The sequence below is a fragment of the Tamandua tetradactyla genome, chromosome 3, assembly GCF_023851605.1.
Source record: "Tamandua tetradactyla isolate mTamTet1 chromosome 3, mTamTet1.pri, whole genome shotgun sequence".
Taxonomy (NCBI): domain Eukaryota; kingdom Metazoa; phylum Chordata; class Mammalia; order Pilosa; family Myrmecophagidae; genus Tamandua; species Tamandua tetradactyla.
The window spans coordinates 91,717,580-91,736,442 of NC_135329.1; the positions used below are offsets into that span (position 1 = coordinate 91,717,580).

Consider the following 18,863-nt stretch of genomic DNA (forward strand, 5'->3'; position numbering starts at 1 on the left):
GTGCTGAGTAGGGAAGAGTGACTTACTAATTTCTCTATTATGTACAAAGAGATACTTCTCTGGCACAGAACAGGTATTTCTATATTTGCTAATGGCAATTAATAGATCAGAACAAAATCCCAGGGTTCTTTTAGGGATCTTAGAAGATCCAGTTTCACTGCGTAGGCCCTAACACATTAAAAGTGATTTCATACTGAATTGCTCTTTATGTCAGCCTAGTCTATCTCCTGAGAAAAATGTGAATTGGTTTCTTTCATGTTCCTTTCAAACTTTTTAAACCAATGGATGGTCACTTTGGGGTTCTTGGGTACACAGTTTCCATGACACTTTTCTAATAATTTGTGTATGTGCGGTGGTGAGCCTCCCCTTAGCCCATCTGTAGGCCAGAGTATTGGTTATTATTTCATGTATAAAATAAGGCAAATAATGACTGGTTAATTTTGATGGACTCAAAGACATAATAATTTATATAAAGCAGAAGTACAATGTTTGGTATACATTAAGGCCATATTTTGTACAAATGGAGTATGTATTTATTTTCCACTGCCAGTCACTTTTACCACGTTACTACTTCTACTCAAAGAACTGAAACAATACGTATCAAATAAGGATTTCTCTACTTGATTTCAAAACCCTCCGCATCCTACTTATTGAATCTTACTTTCCACACTTCGCTTGTATTTTTTCTATTTAAGTTAGACGGCTCTCTTCATTGTCTTCCCAGAATTCCACCCGCTTCCTCTTGGCCCTCTGCCCCATGGTGTTTCTTTCCTGTAATGCTCTTAAAACAGTATTCACTCATTTTCAAAAGGTTGCTTGCACTTTCAAACAAAAATTCCCTTTTCTAGAGTCAACCAGGAGTCACATCCTCCATATCAACTCGACTCCTTCAGACCAGTCCTCTCTATTTTCCGCACTCCTGGAGAGGTTTATAGTTCTAATTCAGTTTCTGCAACCACAGCCCCTAAACTCCTGAGAATCAGGGCATTACCTCACAGTTCTCCTGCATGCCCTCCCAACACATCTACACCCCACTAGCAAGAAGCTGAGCACCCTGGGAACCCCCAATGAAAACTCACTATATCGGACATCGAGCTGGAGGGAAGTCAACTCACACTCTAAGAATGACTTTCCACGAGGCAGTGCATAAACTAACACCAAAGCTCTTAGTGTCATATTACCAGCGAGGGTAGGCAGCAAAGCTGTGCGTTCTATGAGATTCCTAAAGGCCACCTTTTGCCCTCCAAAACACTTTCCTATATATCATTCAAGAGGGAAGACCGGAGCAACATTATTTGTGGAGGTGCTCAGGTAAGAAAGGGACTCTACCAGGTAGTCCCGAGCGTCCCAGGCTTCCACAGCGTCCGGTTCCGCTCTCAAAAGGGCGAAGAACCGTTAAAATGTTGCGCTTCCAGCACAAACTTCCGCGCCTGCTCTAGAAAGGAAAGAAGCGCGGGGAAGCAGTCGGCTACGGCAAGACGGAAGGCACAATTTCCTTCCTCGTGGTCGTCAGATTGGGGGGAAGGGGGGCGAGGTGTGGGTAGGGTGGGAACAGTACGCCCGTAACCCAGAAGTGAAAGGCCGTTTCCTTCAGGTCCACAGAAAGTTCCGGCCGGAAGTCTTTTATCTTAGCTTTCCTGCCTCCACTTTAGCTTTTCTCGTAACATTCCTTGACTCCTGGGTCCTTATTGCTGTGCCCGCTTAGATACGACCCTCGGGTCTATCTTGAGTTTTGCCACAGCTACTCCACGGGCCGAACGACACCCTCACCACCCTTGTCTGAAACAACCTTTTTCCCTACGGGTACCCATCAGGATCATACGGCATTCTCCGAGGATGCCAAAGCTACAGGGGCTGGTAATTCCCGCAGCCGAATGCAGCCAGGCCGGCGCCTGCGCGGGGCGTTACCATAGAGAGGCAGCCGCCTCTCTGGTCTCGGTTTACAATCTCTATGGTTAAGCCGGGTTGGTGGCGGTAAGGAGAAAAAGGGAGACCGCACTGCGCAGGCGCTGTAGGCGTCTAATTTTTTTTTTTTTTTTTTTTTTTTTTAATCCCCGCACCAAGCGCTTAACCTCATTGGGGTGGAGGAGAAGGCGGCGGCAGTCTGGTCCGCAGCGGCAACAGAAGCGAATAATACGGCCGTAAGTAGCTGGTTAGGGTGCGAAGAGGTAGGACTGAGCGCTCCGAGGCCCCTGCTCCCTCCCCCGCTGTGGCGGGCGCCGGGTCTGGATGGGGGATGTCCAGCGCTGTCACCGGCTCTTGGGTGCACTTTGGGGGGAGGGGGCGGCCTGTAGGTGGGAGCTGGGTGAGGAGCGGATGGGGGTGGGGGTGTTGTTTATCCAGCCTGTAGGTCTCTGATCCCCCGCTGCCGTGTAGGGGGGAGGGGAGCCGTGGGGTCAGGCCGGCTTTGTGCACCCCCTCTCTTTCTCTCTAGTAGACCCCACCCCGGGTCCCTTTCTGACCCGAGTCTCCGCGGCGGGTGGGAGAAGCCGTCCAGCTCCAGGTCGCGTTTGAAAGGAGCGGGACTGCTAGTGGAGGGGCAAGAGAGAGGGAAACCCATAACAACTAGACATCGGCGAGTGATGGGTGTGGAGAACGATCCAGAGGGAAGGCGGGCGGCCGGAGCTCCCAGCCGGGCCAGACAAAAGCTGAGCGCGGCGCCGGGCGGGATGCGGAGGGTCGCCTCGGTCCCCGGGGCCCTCAGAGACCCTCTTTGCAAAGCTGGGAGAGCGAACCAGTGCTGAGTTAAGCCTTGTTGCAGCCTCTTCAACTTGCCTTTGTTATTCTTTGGTATTGGCAGAGGCGCTCTGACGATGAGTGTGTGATCTTGCACATTAGCCTGGTTGGGTACAATGGAGCTAATCGAATTTTGCTTTCCATTTTTGAGCTGCTCGGAGGAGAATGGGGTTAACCAGAGTCCAACTTATTACATCATTTATTTCAAATAGTTATGTTTATTTCTAAATTAAAAAAAATTGGGTGAGCTTTAAAACACCTTGTGTGGCGTCTGGGTGAGTTTTAGGCCATCTGTGGTGGGGTTCTTTCATGAAATACTGACCGTTCGTAGAACCTGTGAGCTCTTTAAACATGATACTTTAATTTGTAGATGTGGCAGTGAGAGCTTCATATTCTCTAGTCCACTGGGAAGCAGCGATGCAGAAGAATCAGAAGCCAGAGATGGTTGTGCTACTTGTGCCTTGTACCACAGTCCGGTATCTGTTCAGGCTTTTAAAATTGTTGTTTTTATTCCTCTTATTGTTGACATTTCTGTGCTCTTGGTATGTGCCTGGCAAGTGGACTTGAGGAGGGATCCTGGACAGTGGGCTCCCTTTGCTCATGAAGCCAGTGGGAGAATAGTAACATTGATGCAGCAATCATATAGATAAGAAAAATAACAGGACAGTGTCCCAAATGACTGAATATTTATCTTCTCCATTTGTTAAGAAAGCTTTAAATTTGAGTGAGCTGCTTGTTTATTTGTCCTTCTAAAATTGTGTAATTGCACCTTTTAGCAACCATTACTCAAATCTGCATTTCTATAATTCGTCTGTTATTGACTAAAGGTTAGCATTGTGTTTTAGATTTTAGAAGTTTTTATCTTTATCAAAGAATTTTCAAGTAAAGCTTTTAATTCTTCCAACTAAAGTTAACAAAAGTCAAAACTCCCCTAAAGAGACTTTTGGAGATGGTAGAGGTGTTGAATATTGAATCTCCGTGTTAGAATTGAAGTGGCAAAACAGAAGGCTTTTGCCAAGTTTACACTGTAAATTTGTGTTAGAACTGAAAATCTAGATCTCCTAGTGTCAGGCTTTCAAATTAACCCACAGATTCAACTTTATATGTAAAACAGGTGAATGTTTATGTGCTGATAGCAAGCAAAAATCTCAAGCTTGGTGTGTTCTGCTTCAATAACTACCAGAATAGAATCTCTTAAGTGTAGTTCAGATGATGGGAACTTGCTTTTAATAGAGTAAGATTTCAGTTCCTTAAAATAGTTTGGCAGAATTGTTGAGAAACGATTGGCCAGGAGAACATCAAGTTGATTGTTCAAATGTGTTATATTTTGTTCACTGGTTTTGGATTTAGATTTATTTGCTTCAGTATTTTGTTCTTTTTCCTTTCTTAGGTAGTTCAGTCTCACAATTTATAATTTGGGTGAGAAAGTGTGTCAGGCCTGGCACTTAAATTCATTGTCTGAGACTCCATTTGTGTTTTTAAACATCCTCTACTTAAAATCGTAATTTTTAATAGTTTAATTTTGATTGCTTCATTGTCATATTGGCAAATATTATAATTATTTAAGGAATTAAAACTATTAGGCTCAGAGCTCTTTTTGGGCTTTTAAACCTGTCGGTTTTGATAACTGTAATTCTAGTTGTCAAATCCAATAATGGAAATATCTGTCACATAGTAGACAGTAGCAAAAAATAAAAAATATTTTAAAAAGGAATTAGGATCTGTTAGTCTTAAAAAAAATCCTAAGCCTAAAAGAAATCATCAGTGATACAATTTTTGGTTTGTAAACTGTAATTTGTAAAAATGAATTAATCTTTACCCAGTATGAGCAGGAGCATCTGCCATTAAGTGTGTATTTGAATGTCTTACTAAATGACCTCAAAAGGCCTTCTCTTCATCAGAATATATTGTTTCCAGTTCATTCTTCTCCACCCTGAAGCTCTCCTGCCTTCTTTATGCTCAGACCATTACACCACACGGAATGTTTTCCTTCCCAAATCCTATGGCAGCTTCCATTACCACCCTCCCCCCATAGATCTCCTAAGACCATAGCTTAAGCGGTATTCCTTCTCTAATACCTTTTTTCATTTTTGTCTGAAAGTCATTTCCCTCCGTGCTCTTTCCGCTTGTACCCATCACTTTCTTCCTTGCACAAGATTCACTCTTGTGTATTTGCTTTTCTCCAGATCCTTGAGGGCTCCAGGGTTTTGTAGAGCACATTGTGGTGCCCTCTGTTGCTTATTGCAGTGGCTTGTATAACTATTGGAAACTGTAGAATATAGAAAGAATCAAAGAATATCATAATTTAGAATAATAGATTTTGAGCCTTGGTAGAACTCTTAGAGGACTCGTAGTCCAACATCCTATAATGCTTGTTTCATTCTGGTTATCAGCCTCAAACTGCAGGGATGTGTCTCTGTTACTGGACAGGTCTGATTGTTAGAAAACTTTTTTACACTGTACTAAAATCTGTCTCCCTCCCCCTTTTACCTTTTGACCTTAGTTACACCTTAAAGCAACATGAAATAGGTGTTTCTTCTCCACATAATAGCCTTTTATATTTCCTGAGACCGTCATCAGGCCTTCTCTAGTTTTTTGTTTATTTAATTTGTGTATTAAACCCTTTCTGGAGTACCAAGAGAGTACAGTTGAAAAGCCATATAGTCCCTGCTCTTCAGGGACTGACAGTCTAGTAGAGAAGACAAACATAACATTATGAATTATTATGAATTATTGCGAAATGCTGGGGGTGGGCAAGCAGCCCTGCCTGTTTTAATATGGTTTTCACCGTGCTTACTTTAAGCAATTCTGCTGTTAGTGTTCTTTAAGTGCAACATCTGAAATAAAACACGGGACTCTGATATGGCTTGACCAGAGAATACAGCTGTATTCTGAGTTTAGGAAACTGTATCAGTGATTTTTAAACTTTGTTGTACATTCTGGCTCAGTAATTACAAGTCTTGTGACTGTAGGCCAGTCTTTGTATTTTTGTGTCCTCATTTTTATAATGGGGCTTAATAATTGTACCTACTTATAGGGTTGTTGTAAGGGTTAAATGAGATAGTCATGGCAAGTGCTGAGAATAGTGCCTGGCCTGGAACAACAGGGTAATACATGATAGGACTTAATAACATGTGTTTATGTATTATATAGTAATAAGAACATAGTAGTAGTTGCAGTAATTAAGTCATCAGAATTACCTGGGGAGCTTGTTAAAATACAGATGTCCTGGCCCTCTTTTATCCTTTCTATCCAGAGATTTTAGTCCATTAAGTACATGGGGTCTGGGCTGCTATAGCCTTAATAAGCTCCCCAGGTGGCTTTTATGTACCCCAAAGTTTGAGAACCCTGCACTCTATATTAATATCGACAGTGACTGCATTAGTTTTTATGAATATAAATTTAAAAAATTTCTCTAATAGATGAATATATTCTAGAAGATTCCAACCATGCAAATGAAGAAGAAGCCATGGCCCCGGATCTCAGACCCGTCCCAAAGGATATTCACGTAGTTTGGGTTGGGAATAATATCCTTCTAAACACTGTTAGCCATTTTTGTAGTGTTCTCTCTGTCTATCTGTGTAGCTCTATATCTGCATCTTTATCTACCTATATCTATCTATCTGTCTGTCTGTCTATCTCTGTATGAATGTCTTTGTAATAATAATAACCAGATTGAAAAAGAAAAAGATATTCAAAGCACTTTGCATTCATAATCTTACTGCTCCCTTTCAAGTCCTGTGAGGTAGTTGGGGGAGATACCATCATCGTTCGGTCAGTTTACAGATGAGAAACCACGGCCTGCAAGTAAAATCCCAGTACATGCTAGAACGAAGATGGGAACTGGACCTTCTGTCTCTCAGCCTAATGTTCTTTTCATTTAAACCACACTGTCTCTTAGCTACATAATTTCATTGGCTGTTATTGGAATTGCGGTTCATGAAAGTCTTCTGAAATTTGTGTTATGTGAATAACTGCCAACCCAGATTTCCTCCTATCTTTTAATGCACAGATACTTGATTTTTTTTTTTTAAACCGTAAATTCAAGGTTTTACGCTTACTCTTATTGGTTAAAGTTTATCTTTTTTGGGAAAAAAAAATCTACAACTGGCCTTGTGGTGGTACTATTAGCGTGATGAGTCAGGAGAGCTGAAGTGGATGTAAGCATTTGCCATTTTTGACCTGTCTCTATAATTTTCTACTGTCATACAGTCAGCTCTCCAAGTAGAATAAAATTTATTGATAGTCTTATAATACAGGAAATTGAGAGTAGAGGAGAAAAACCCACAAAAAACTATCCTAAAACAGTCTCTTAATGTGTCACCCTTTGAGATCAACCCTATGTCCTTGCTTTATACTAAGTAATTTTGGGTCTTACATGTTTTACACAGTTTTCTTATAATTACATAGTATGCATCATTGTAATTATAACCATTTTGTCATAATTGAGTCAATATATTGGTAAATTGTTCAGGGGCTTTGACATGTGAATATCTTGTTTTTTTTTTTTTTTTTTTTAAAGGAAAGACAGATAGAAGGAAGGAAGGATAGAAGGAAGGAAGGAAGGAAGAAAGGGAAACATCTTTAAACATTTTAATATCTTGTTTTTGATATTACATGTAATGTAGTAGTGAATGCCTTTTTAAATATAATTGTTTTGTATTATTTCTTTAGGAGAAGTTCAAATAAGTGGGATTATTGGGTTGAAGGGTATTATAGTTATATGACTTTTGATACTAATTGCCCGATTGCTGACCAGAAAGTTGTAACAGTATTAATTTCCCGAGAAATCTACCAATTTTTAGCCAACTTCTGGCAATATAATTTAAATATATTTTTTGCTGCTATAAGAGGTATAGAATGGCACATTATTTTTAGATTTGGCTACTCATTTTGTATTTATTTAAGAAAAGAATTAAAAATTATGTGGGGGCAGGCAGTGGTGGCTCATTGGCAGAGTTCTTGCCTGCTGTGTCGGAGACCCGGGTTTGATTCCTGGAGCCTGCCCATTCCAAAAAAATTATGTGGAACTTAAATATGAGCAAATGATAGAAAACGTATATTAATTAAGTGGAGGTGATCTCTCTGCTGCTTTGGTTTCTTTCCTATCTTGTATTACCAGAGTAACTGCATTTCTAGATAAGTATGGAAGAAAATGCAACCTTTGCTTTGTGAAACTGACGTGGTTTGATTGTATCATAATGTGTGTTTCTTTAAACAGTTGTGCTCTAGTGCCCTGCCTAAAATGTACTAAATCTGAACGTCTGGGGTGGGACAGAGGCTTCTGCTTTCCTAACAGGTTCCCCAAGTGAATCTGAGCTGCACCAAGGTTTGAGAACTGTCTGGGAAGCCCTTTCTGGCTCACTGTGTCACAGATTGTGTCTTTCCTGTGGGTAGAGGCAGACTCTGTTATGAACGGTTGCTCAGACATGCTAACAGAGGCTTGTTGTGCAGTGAGAATGAATTACAGAGCAGCGCCTTTCCTAATCTAGAGTAGCTGGTCCATTCTAGGAACAATAAGCCAGTCTTTCTAAGAGTAGTTGAACTGCATAAAAGCTGCTCCTTCTCTGAAGTCATTTCGAGGTGCTGGGAGCAGAGTTTTATTTAAGTTCTGATAAATCATGGTGTTCTCCTGGCTTGAGCCATGTCTTATTCCACCTTTGGTTGGCCCAAGAGTGGCACCTGAATCTAGCGTCACAGTGGCTCAGGCACTGAGCTGCGTGCTTTATGCAGACTTTTTTGTTATTTCTTATAGCAGACTTTAAAGGTAGGTGAATACTTTCTTTGCTAATGAGAAAAAACAGAGTTTTAGGATTAAGCAGTTTGTCTGCAATCACATAGCCACGGAGTTGCTTTCCAACTTCAGTTTTCTATTTATCTCTGTTTTGTCTAGCTCAGGTTGTTCTTCATTCACGAAAGGCAGTGGGCTGCCTTTGGTGAGGGTCTTCACTGCCCCCCCCCCCACCCCCATTGATTCTATCTGGAGACTAAACACATCCCTAGTCACGAGAGATACAGAAATGTATGCTTCCCACTATGGTTTACATGAGGGTTAGCTTGGATGACCTCACAGTTGCTTTTTGATCTGAGTCCCTGGTTTGAAATCTACTCTTGGACAATTCAGATCTGATATAAACTTTTAAATTATTTTCTGTAGTACTTAACTGGCATTTATATTTTGTTGCGGTGTTTTTTTTTTTTTTTTTTTTTTCACTTCATGGTCTACCTCCCCACCTGGGTTTTTCTTCCCTTAATAGAGGGTGTTGTGTGTGTTCCTTTGCTGTGTGGTACATCTGTGACAATAAACACATGTTCCTTTTCCTTCTCTTAATTTTGTACTGTTATTTAACTGAAATAATTTGAATTCCCAAAATAGATAGTAAGGACCTTCTGAATGGGGTGTGTATTTCCTTGTCTCCCCAACCCTGCCTGTCAACAGCTCCATCAACGTAACACCTGGTCCAGTGCCATGTAAGTCGTGTGTTTATTGACTGAATTGAGACGCTCAACATAGACCTTTGTGGAATGCATTTGGTGTAGTGGCAGAAAACCCTCCTTAAAAGATTATTTATCAGTGTATTGCAAATTTTTTCAGGTTTTATTATTCAGGTACTTTTAAGTCATTTTCCCAAATGTGGGGATGGACAGTAGTATCTGGGTCTTTCAGATGCATTTGGGAGTTTTCTTGTGTGTGACGTACAGCATTTGGATAAACCTCCGTTATGTTGCATAATAGGAGGTTCATCACATGGATGATTGAAATTTTTAAATTTGCAATTTAAGATTATGACTGAGTTGGGCATTTTACTCATTTTCAGGGTTCTTTTGTGCATCTAAACTCTCAAGTCTTTTCATTTTGACACATGCTTTAGTTCCAAAGTTATTCTTTCAAAAATTATTCTTGACTTTGTGCAAGGGGTATATTATGTTCCTAAGAACAGCAGCAAAAAATATCATGAGAAAATTCTCTTTTTACCTAGGAACTCCAAAAGTTAGACTAGTGAAGAAGTGTCTGTTCTTTCTCCCTGGGTCCCTATTATCTTATTTCCCTACATCACACTGTCTAGTGTTCAGTAGGGTCTAGTGTTACTTGTCCTAAGTGATCAGGCCCCCTTTGGGAGTTCGTGTTGTAATCTTCAGGAGTTCATTTTGTAATCTCCAGATGTCATTAGAGGAAGGGCTCCTCCTGAAGGCTGACCCTAGGTGTTTTGTTTTCCAGTTGGTTTTGATGCCTAAGCAGGTATCTCAGTGTCTTATTATGTAAACAGTGTGATCATCTGAGATACTGGCTACTTAACCAATATTTATTTTAGCAGATCCTCATTATTAACTGTGAAAACAAAGAGAGGAGTGATTTTATTCTATTTTCTAATTCCAAGCAGCATAACAACATCAGAAGGGCCAGAGAAAATACAGACTTTGAGATAGTCTCAAGTGTCAGCCATCAGAGTGCTTTAATTGAAGAAGAGCTTTGAACTCCCTCAGTAGGAATCATGGTTTATGAGGAGGGAATGAGGTAGACTCATTTCTTTCACCCGGCCCCTGTTTTAGAGAGAAGTTCAGCTGGTTTATATCTGAATTGTAGTTGTCTCTATATTATCATGTGTGTATTTTGTCTACAAGTTTGATTCCAGGAGTATTGTTTTCATTTAAAACGGAAGGAGGGTGAACCTTTAAAAAAGAACTGTCCTCAGTACTCCCTTGTGGCACTGTTGGGCTGACAGATGTGGTGTCCCAGCCTACTGCTGTTTGAACTCACCTTGTTAGCAGCCAGGGGCACGCCCGGCAGGTTTCCCATGGCTTGGAACCACTTTTCTTAAGTGAGCATGGTGGAAAAAGCTCTCCATTCTTTCATGACTCAGTTTCAGCAATTGCCAAAGAAGCAATTGTTTTCACAAAGTCATTAACTTTAATGACTTTATGGAATCCCAAAAGAAGGAGTAAGCCCCCCCACCCCGAGGATTGGGAAGATCACACTGAAATCTTTTGATTACTAAACCTCTTTTGAAGCGGATTGAGGGGTGGGGGATGCAGAAAGGAGTGTGCTTATGGTCTTAATGAGAAATTGGCCTAAAAACACAGATAACCTTTGAAATAGTGTTATTCCAGGCTATAGCCTGTAAATAGTAGAGAATGAATGAGCCCTGTACCTTGATCAGGATCTTCGCTTCAACAAGCATTGTTAGACATACTCTGCCCTGTGCTTTGGATAGCTAGAAGATCCATCCCTGCCCCGAGAGCCGAAAAATGGAAGCAGACAAGAGAGCACGTGTCTATGATTCCACCTGTAAAAGAGTGCCCCTCGGCGGGGAGATGGCTCCTGTTGGGGTGGGATGGGGAGAGAGGCATCAGCTTCCCATTTTGACTGAAAGTGTGGGTGCTCTGGTGCCTGTTTATGTGACAGTTGTGTTGTCTGGGGACATAGCTGTGACCACAGGGCCAGGGGACTGGCTCCAACCATGTGCTGATTTTGTGACGTGGCCACAAACAGAAGCCAAGGAAGCACCCTCACTGAGAGGAGGCTGTTTGAAATGAATGATGAGCTAAACCCTAGGTCTTCATAAGAATTGGACTCTTCTCTTTTCAGAGCTTTACCTAAGTGGCCAATGGATTGGTGATTTAATTTTGGAAATTTTGAAGGGAGGTGTATTTTTGGGAAACTAGTTGTTCAATTTGGTTCTGGATAGCAGTGGGCTTATTAAAGTTACATAATTTTTATTATATTCACAAGTTGATTAGATGGATAATTGAAGGTAGAATTTTTTGAAAAGGCAACTAGGGGATATACTTGTCTTTCTTTTTATTGCATATGAATTTAAATGTTTTAGTTGTATATGAGGATTCTTTTCATCTTGTCTGAATTACCTAGAAATGAAAAATGGGAGGGTCATTAAATGCATTAACATTTTTATTATAAAATATTTATTTTTTGAATGGGTAATATGTACATGTTTTAAAATTTGTTTTCCTCCTATCCACCATTCCTCTAATTCCTCTTCCTGGAGGCACTGATTTTTTATGTGTTTGAAAAAAATGTGTGTGTGTGTATGTATATATATTTTGTGCAGATGGTACCCCATTATATATATATGTGTGTATTTTTATTTATTTATTTTTAGCCCATTATATATTATCTTTTTTATTTTTCCCACTTAATGTATCCTGGAAATCATTCTATGTCAGTACATTAAAGCCTTTTTCATTTTTTTAAATGGTTGAATAGGATGCCTGATTATGGCATTCTGTAATTATCCAGACCTCTGTTTTATTTGCATTTTTTGCTTTTCAAAATCGTGCTGCAGAGAATCCTCCTAAAAAGCATGTTATTTTGAACATGTATGAAATAAATACCCAGAAGTCAACATTTTGGGTTAAAGGTTATATGCCTTTAGCATTTTGATAGATATTGCCAAGTTATCTACCTTACTTAGGGGTTTTAATAAAACTCTGCCTGCAATATGAGAGTCCTGTAGTAAATAAAATTAAAAAATGAAACTCATAAAAGTATATACCCTGTGTTTTTGTTTGTCATTTTTAAATTAAAACATGGCTATCGTTTATTGATCAAAAGTAAATTGAGCACTTGTCTTCTTCCCATAACTTAATTTTTTCTGTTTTTGGCTGCAAGAATTCCATAGCTGTATGAGATTCAGAAATAAGTTTTGTTTCCTTATGGGTGTTAATAATCTAACTTTTAGAGACAGTACTACAAATGGATAATAAAATTCGCTGAATCACTGACATTTTATATTTTTTAGTGTTTGGTATAGTAATTGATGATGCTTATGGAGCTGGGATTATAGTTCTATTTGACTACAGTTTTCTGATATTTATTGGATAAAGCTTAGTTTTAACTAGAAAGAATTTTTTTAATTATTATTTTTTTTTTTTTTTTTTTTTTTTTTTTAAAGACAGAGAGAAGGAAGGAAGGATAGAAGGAAGGAAGGAAGGAAGAAAGGGAAACATCTTTAAACATTTTCTTGTTTTATTGTATTCTGTTTCTCCGTTTTTGTTACATGGGCTAGGGCCGGGAATCGAACCGAGGTCCTCCGGCATAGCAGGCAAGCACTTTGCCCGCTGAGCCACCGCGGCCCGCCCTATTATTTTTTTATTGTGAAGAATAACACGTATACAAAAGAGCAATAAATTTCAAAGCACGCTACAACAATTAGTTATAGAAGAGATTTCAGAGTTTGGTATGGGTTGTAGTTCCACAATATTAGATTTTTCCTTCTGGCTCCTCCAAGACACTGGAGACTAAAAGAAATATCAATGTAATGATTCTAGAAAGAATTTTAACATATACTGTTTAATGTTTTAATTTTATTCACAAGTAATTACTACTTCTTTTTTTCTAATGAATACGTAATATGTATAAGGTTAAAAAGTTTAAAAGTACAGAAGAATAGAGTGAAAAGTAGGTTTCCATCCCACCCTTTTCTCCATCCCCCCATCCCATCTATTCTCAGAGGCAACCACTATTTCTATTTTCTTTGAGATATTCTACACATATACAAGCCTATATGTGTACCTATGTGTATCTTTTTTATTTTTACCTCTTGTTATACACTTGAAACATCCTCTCCATATATTGTACATTTTGCTTTTTTCACTTAATTTATCTTAAAGATTGTTTTGTACCAGTATACCTAGAGAGCTTTCTTTCTCTTATAACTTTTTTTATTTTGAAATAATTTCAAACTTATAGGACAGTTTCAGAAATAATACAAATTCCATACAGAGAATTCCAGCATACTTCCCCTCCCTCAGAAAACGAGATCTACCAATTTTAACATTTTACTACCTTTGCAGTGCCTGCCTGCCTGCCTGTCTGTCTCTCTGTCATCTATCATCTTCTGAGCAATAGAGTAGATTGCAGATATCATTCTCCTTGAGCACATAATACTTCCATGGACATTTCCTATAAATAAGGATATTCACTTATGTAATCACTTTAAGTACAGCTATCAGCCTTAAGAAATTTAACACTGATGAAAAGCTTACATTCTAAATTCTATTTTTTCCTTGTGTTCCAATAATTCCCTTTTGAGTCTTTTCTCCTCCTTTCTTAGATCCCATCCAGTATCATGTGTTGCATTTAATTTTCACTGTCTGTTTAGTTTCTCTTTTCCTTCCCTCCTTCTTTCCTCCCTTCCTTTCTATATACAACATAAACCTTTCTGTCTCTACTTCTCCCAAGCAAACCATTCAGTGGGATTAATCACATTCTCAAATGTTGCAGTACCCTCACTACCATCCATTACTAGAACTTTCCCTTCACCCAAACAGAAACCCTACCCTCATTTTGCTTTACCTCCTCATTGCCCCTGCCCCCCATCCCTGACAGGAGCGATTTAATTTCTGTCTCCATGAGCTTACATATTCTCTGATATTTTCTTTGTAGTTACCGTGGGGCTTAAATTTAACACCCTAAGTTTGTAATTCTCTTGTTTGCTTTGATACTAATTTCCTTTCAATAGTATACGTAAATTATGTTTCTGTACCTCTCTGTCTCCCGGCCTTTATGTAGTTCTTGTCACAAATTGCGTATTTATACATTATGAGTCTCAAACCACTGATTTATCATTGTATTTTCTGCATTCGTCTTTTAGGTCCTGTAAGAAGTAAAACGTGGAGTTACAAACCTAACATACCATAGTATTGGCATTTGTATTTACCTGTGTTGTTACTAAACTCACTGAAGAGCTTTTATTTCTTCATGCTGCTTTGATCTGTTGTCTATTGTCCTTTTCATTCAACCAGGCTAATTCCCTTTAGTATCTCTAGTAGGGCCGATTTAGTGGTGATTTAGTATCTCCCTCAGCCTTTGTTTATCTAAGAATGCCTTAATCTCTCCATTTTTTGTTTTTTTTTTGGCTTTCAGATCATATGTTTATTTAAAAAAATAAAATGGGTTGACAGAAATTTATTCTGCATATTAGTAGGATTTCCCAAGTCCATGAAGGATAGCATTTCTTTTTTACATATTTTTTAATTTGAGAAAACAAATTATATACTTATAAGGATACTTTATTTAAATATGCCTATTGTTAAGCTAATTCAAATATCCATTATTAGTGGTATATCATTTCTTGAGCAGAAAAAGAAAGGAGCGTCTCAGCAATGTAAAGATAGAAGGCCTTTCAATCCAAATTCAAGGTCTTTTTCACTAGTTCCACCACACAAGCTAGGTGGGATTTATCTGTGCCACAAGTTATGCGCCTTAGGAAAGACAGCTTGAGAAAACTCTAAACACGGATGTCACTAAATGAAGATAATTTGTTCAAATTTTAAATGAACCATTTTTTGGCCTCCAGTTATTCTATATTAGAAATCTTCACCATTGGAGATCTGCTCTCCGTGACAATTGCATTCTGAATCCAAGATAGTTACAGACACAAGGCATTTTTTTTCCTGCACTCTTTCTTGGGCCAAACCCTGTATGACAACATGTACAATTCAGGTTGGGACTTGAAATTCCCATTCTCATACAGGATTGCTAAAGAGTGTATTTTTATTAATAAGAGAATAAATGGCATATAACATTGATTATTATAATTATATATGTTTTTATTCACCCTTGTCTTAATATGTGCAGATTCTTTCCTGCAGAAATCAGGAGTTTCCTATGTAACATCAGTTATGTCATTAATGGTGATTGGAATGAGCTGTAGAAACTTTGATTCTGAAGACGTGTATATGCAGGTGAGATGCAATCTGATTGCAGACACTGACACGGTAGCAAATCAAACCAAAAAAGAAAAGAGCAGGACAATCCAAAGTACAATATATTCATCAGTAAAAATGTTAAAGTACTGGTCCAAGAACAAAAGTGCTGGATCTATAAATGCTATGTCATGCAAATGCATTTTACTTTTTTGTTATATGTGCAACCACAAGCTTATTAGTGATTTTAGCAAATACAAAACCAAATGTCAGTATATAAAGACAGGGATGCTTTTCAAAAAGCTGAATTGCTGATTTCTTGTAGATAGTTGCAGCTAATGTAATCACTGATCCGTATTACATAGCTAATATAGTCACTTCTCCATATTACATGGAGTATATATTGGAGTATATATTACATGGAGAAGTGGAGAAAGGACATTTGTTTCTGCTATTGTTAATCCATTTTTGCCAACACCACCTGTGAAGATTACAAGGAAATAATTTGTACAGGAAAATATGGTCCCTGCTACAATACAAAGTGCAGGAAGAATTTTTATTTGAATATTCAGTGCTGGAATCATGGATTGCCGAAAAGGTAGCCCTCCAGTCACTGCCAGTAAATCTATGATTATTATGAAGATTTGCATTTCAGTAACACCGGTTGTTCCGAATTGCAATGTTCCGCAAACATGTTTGCCAGTGTGTACAATAAAACATGAATTTCCCAGCAAAACAACAACAACAAAAACATCCAGTCAGGGTTTGTCCCCAGTTGCACTGCAATACAAGTTCCAAGAACCACAAAAACTGTTGATAGTGAATCACAACCATGATCAAAAAGTTCCCCTAAAGAAGAACTATTATTGGTTTTTGCTGTTTCCAATCTATGGCATCTGAAGACTGGTATATAAAAAGGCCACATGCACAAGCAATTTATACCCACAGAGGTGCCTGTTCAGTAGCTGTAGGGCAGTAGTAGTCTATTAAAATGGTTGTACAGATGTTTATTGACAGTCCAATGATGGTGATGAGATTTGGGGTAGTCCAGGAGGGAACTCTTCTAACTACCTGTTCCCAGTATCCTTGCATTTAAGATTCAAGTAGGGACTGTCTGGCAGTCTGATACTTGTGTTCTTCTAGCTGCTTTAGTTGGTGTCTGGACAATGGTGGTGTAGGTAACTGAAATAATTTATTTAATACACACCCTGTAGTACTCATATGCCTGAAACCCAGGGGGGACTCCAGGTGAGAATCTCCACGTCGTTTCCTTAATGATTGATGCCCACTCATGGATCTTGGTTTTATTTGGAGACAGCAATTTATCTTAGGTTTTATAGCTTTTTCTGGCTTTTGTCCTGATGCTCCAAAGCACACCTGTAGACATAAGAACCTCTGCCTCCAGCAACTGAGTGACTCCTCCTTTTTTTTTTGGGTACATGGTCTGGGAATCGAACCCAGGTCTCCCACATGGAAGGTGAGCATTATACCACTGAACTACATATGCACCGCTCTCCTTCATGTAGAATTCTTGATTGGCAGTTTTGTGCTTTCATCATTTTAATATGTCGTCTGACTGCCTTATTGCATCTGTGGTTTCCAATGAGAAATTGGCATTTAATCTTATTGAGGCTTCCTGTATGTAACAGTCTGCTTCTTTCTTGTGGCTTTCTTTATCTTTGGCATTGTACAATTTGATTATATGTCTCCATGTGGGTCTGTTTGGAGTTCGTTGAACATCTTTGTTGTATGTAGTAATGTTTATTGTTAAGTTTGGGAAATTTCCTTCCATTATTTTCTTGAATAGATTCTATGGCCATTTCACACTTTCTTTTCTTTTCGGATTCACATAATGCATTTATTTATATGTCTTTTGGAATCCACAAGTTCCTAAAACTGTGTCCACTTTTCTTCATTTTTTCTTCTTTCTGTTCTTCATAGCTGGATGATTTCAGTAGTCTTCCCTTCAGGTTCACTGATCCTTTACTCCAATCTGCTGTTGAACCTTTCTAGAGAATTTTAAACTTGTTATTACAGGCTTCAGTTCTGTTTGGTTCCTGTTCATAATCTCCACTTCTCTATTGAAATTCTCTTTGTGTTCATCTATTATTTTCTTGATTTCCTTTAGTTCTTTGTCCATGTTTTCCTTTAGCTCTTTCAGCATATTTTGGACCATTTTTAAAAAGTCTTTGTCTGTAATATCCCAGGTCTGATGCTCCTTGTTAATACTTTAATATTCTCCTTTGCCTGGACTATCACTTCCTGTTTCTTCGTTTTGTAGTCTTTTGTTGAAACCTAACATTATGGTATTTTAATGTGTTATCACTGGAGTTTAGACTCTGAGGCATTTGTTTCTTAAACTTATATCCAACTAGTTTTATTACGATAGAGCTTTCCTTGAACACCAGAAACTAAAAAAAAAAAGGAACGAAAGAAAACACCTTTTGCAATCTTCTCAAATTTACCTGTTCCACTGTTTTCCTTCAAAGTTTATCCTAACAGTGAGTTTAGAGAATAGCTCCAGGCCAAACCATATGGGCCTCCCTGGTCCTTTCTGCAGCATACTCTTGTCTGGGGCGTGCATATTTGGTCTAAGAAATTACCCTATTTGCATGCATAGGATTGTTCCCTCATTGCTAGGAAGTGTTTCCTCAGGGTCCAGTCACTGTAGTGAACATTCCACAACTGGCAATCCCTTCCCCTAGGTAGTATGACTTGACTTCTCCCACAGCATTCTGTAGGAGAGCTTTGTGTGACTCCTACATGCAGCACAAGTTCTAGGACAGTGAGTACCCCAGGCCACTGCCAGAAAGATTGGACCAGGTATACATGCTCCCAGTATGTTCATGACAGTTACTCTCCTACCTCCAGAACTGGGGCCAGGGTCCTGTACTGGCAGTGTTGGCTGGCTCTGCCAAGCCTGTGAGGGGGATGGAGGGGCCAGCCAGGGTGCCAGGAGATGCTAACTCTTTTAAGTGACTTCTTTCTTCCCTCCTTCCTTCCCTCCTTCCTTCCCTCCTTCCTTCCCTCCTTCCTTCCTTCCCTCCCTCCCTCCCTCCCTCCCTCCTTCCCTCCCTCCCTCCCTCCCTCCCTCCTTCCCCATCTTTCTTTTCCTTCCTTCCCTTCTTTTCCTGTTTTCCTTCCCTTCCTTTCCTCCTTTCCTTCCCTTCCTTCCTTTCCCTCCTTCCATTCCTTTCCTTCTTTTTTTCATACATATATATACATATATATATATATTTTAATTGACATCGTCACATATATACAGTCCATACATGGTGTCCAATCATTGGCTCACAGTATCATCATATAGTTGTGTATTCATCACCATGATCATGTTTAAAATACTTGCATTGCTTTGGAAAAGGAAATAAAAAGAAAAAAGAAAAATATACTTCCCATATCCCTTACCCCTCCCTCTCATTGACCTCTAGTATTTCAGTCTACTCAATTTATTTTATTCC

The 18,863-nt window shown here is 39.1% G+C and overlaps 1 protein-coding gene, 1 long non-coding RNA gene and 1 pseudogene across 11 annotated transcripts in view; 1 reads left to right on the forward strand and 2 right to left on the reverse strand.

The window, feature by feature from the left end:
• LOC143677496 (uncharacterized) overlaps nt 1-1,871 on the reverse strand; it is a 47,593-nt gene extending 45,722 nt beyond the window's left edge. The window contains exon 1 of the long non-coding RNA XR_013172630.1: nt 1,330-1,871. This is a non-coding gene — a long non-coding RNA (uncharacterized LOC143677496). The remainder of the gene's footprint in view (nt 1-1,329) is intronic.
• A 164-nt stretch (nt 1,872-2,035) lies between these two features.
• CLASP1 (cytoplasmic linker associated protein 1) overlaps nt 2,036-18,863 on the forward strand; it is a 316,174-nt gene continuing 299,346 nt past the window's right edge. For all 10 annotated transcript variants that reach the window (XM_077153522.1, XM_077153515.1, XM_077153516.1 and 7 more), the window contains exon 1: nt 2,036-2,141. The gene's annotated coding sequence lies outside the window, so the exon portion shown is untranslated. The remainder of the gene's footprint in view (nt 2,142-18,863) is intronic.
• Nucleotides 15,385-16,695, reverse strand: LOC143677497 (choline/ethanolaminephosphotransferase 1-like; annotated as a pseudogene).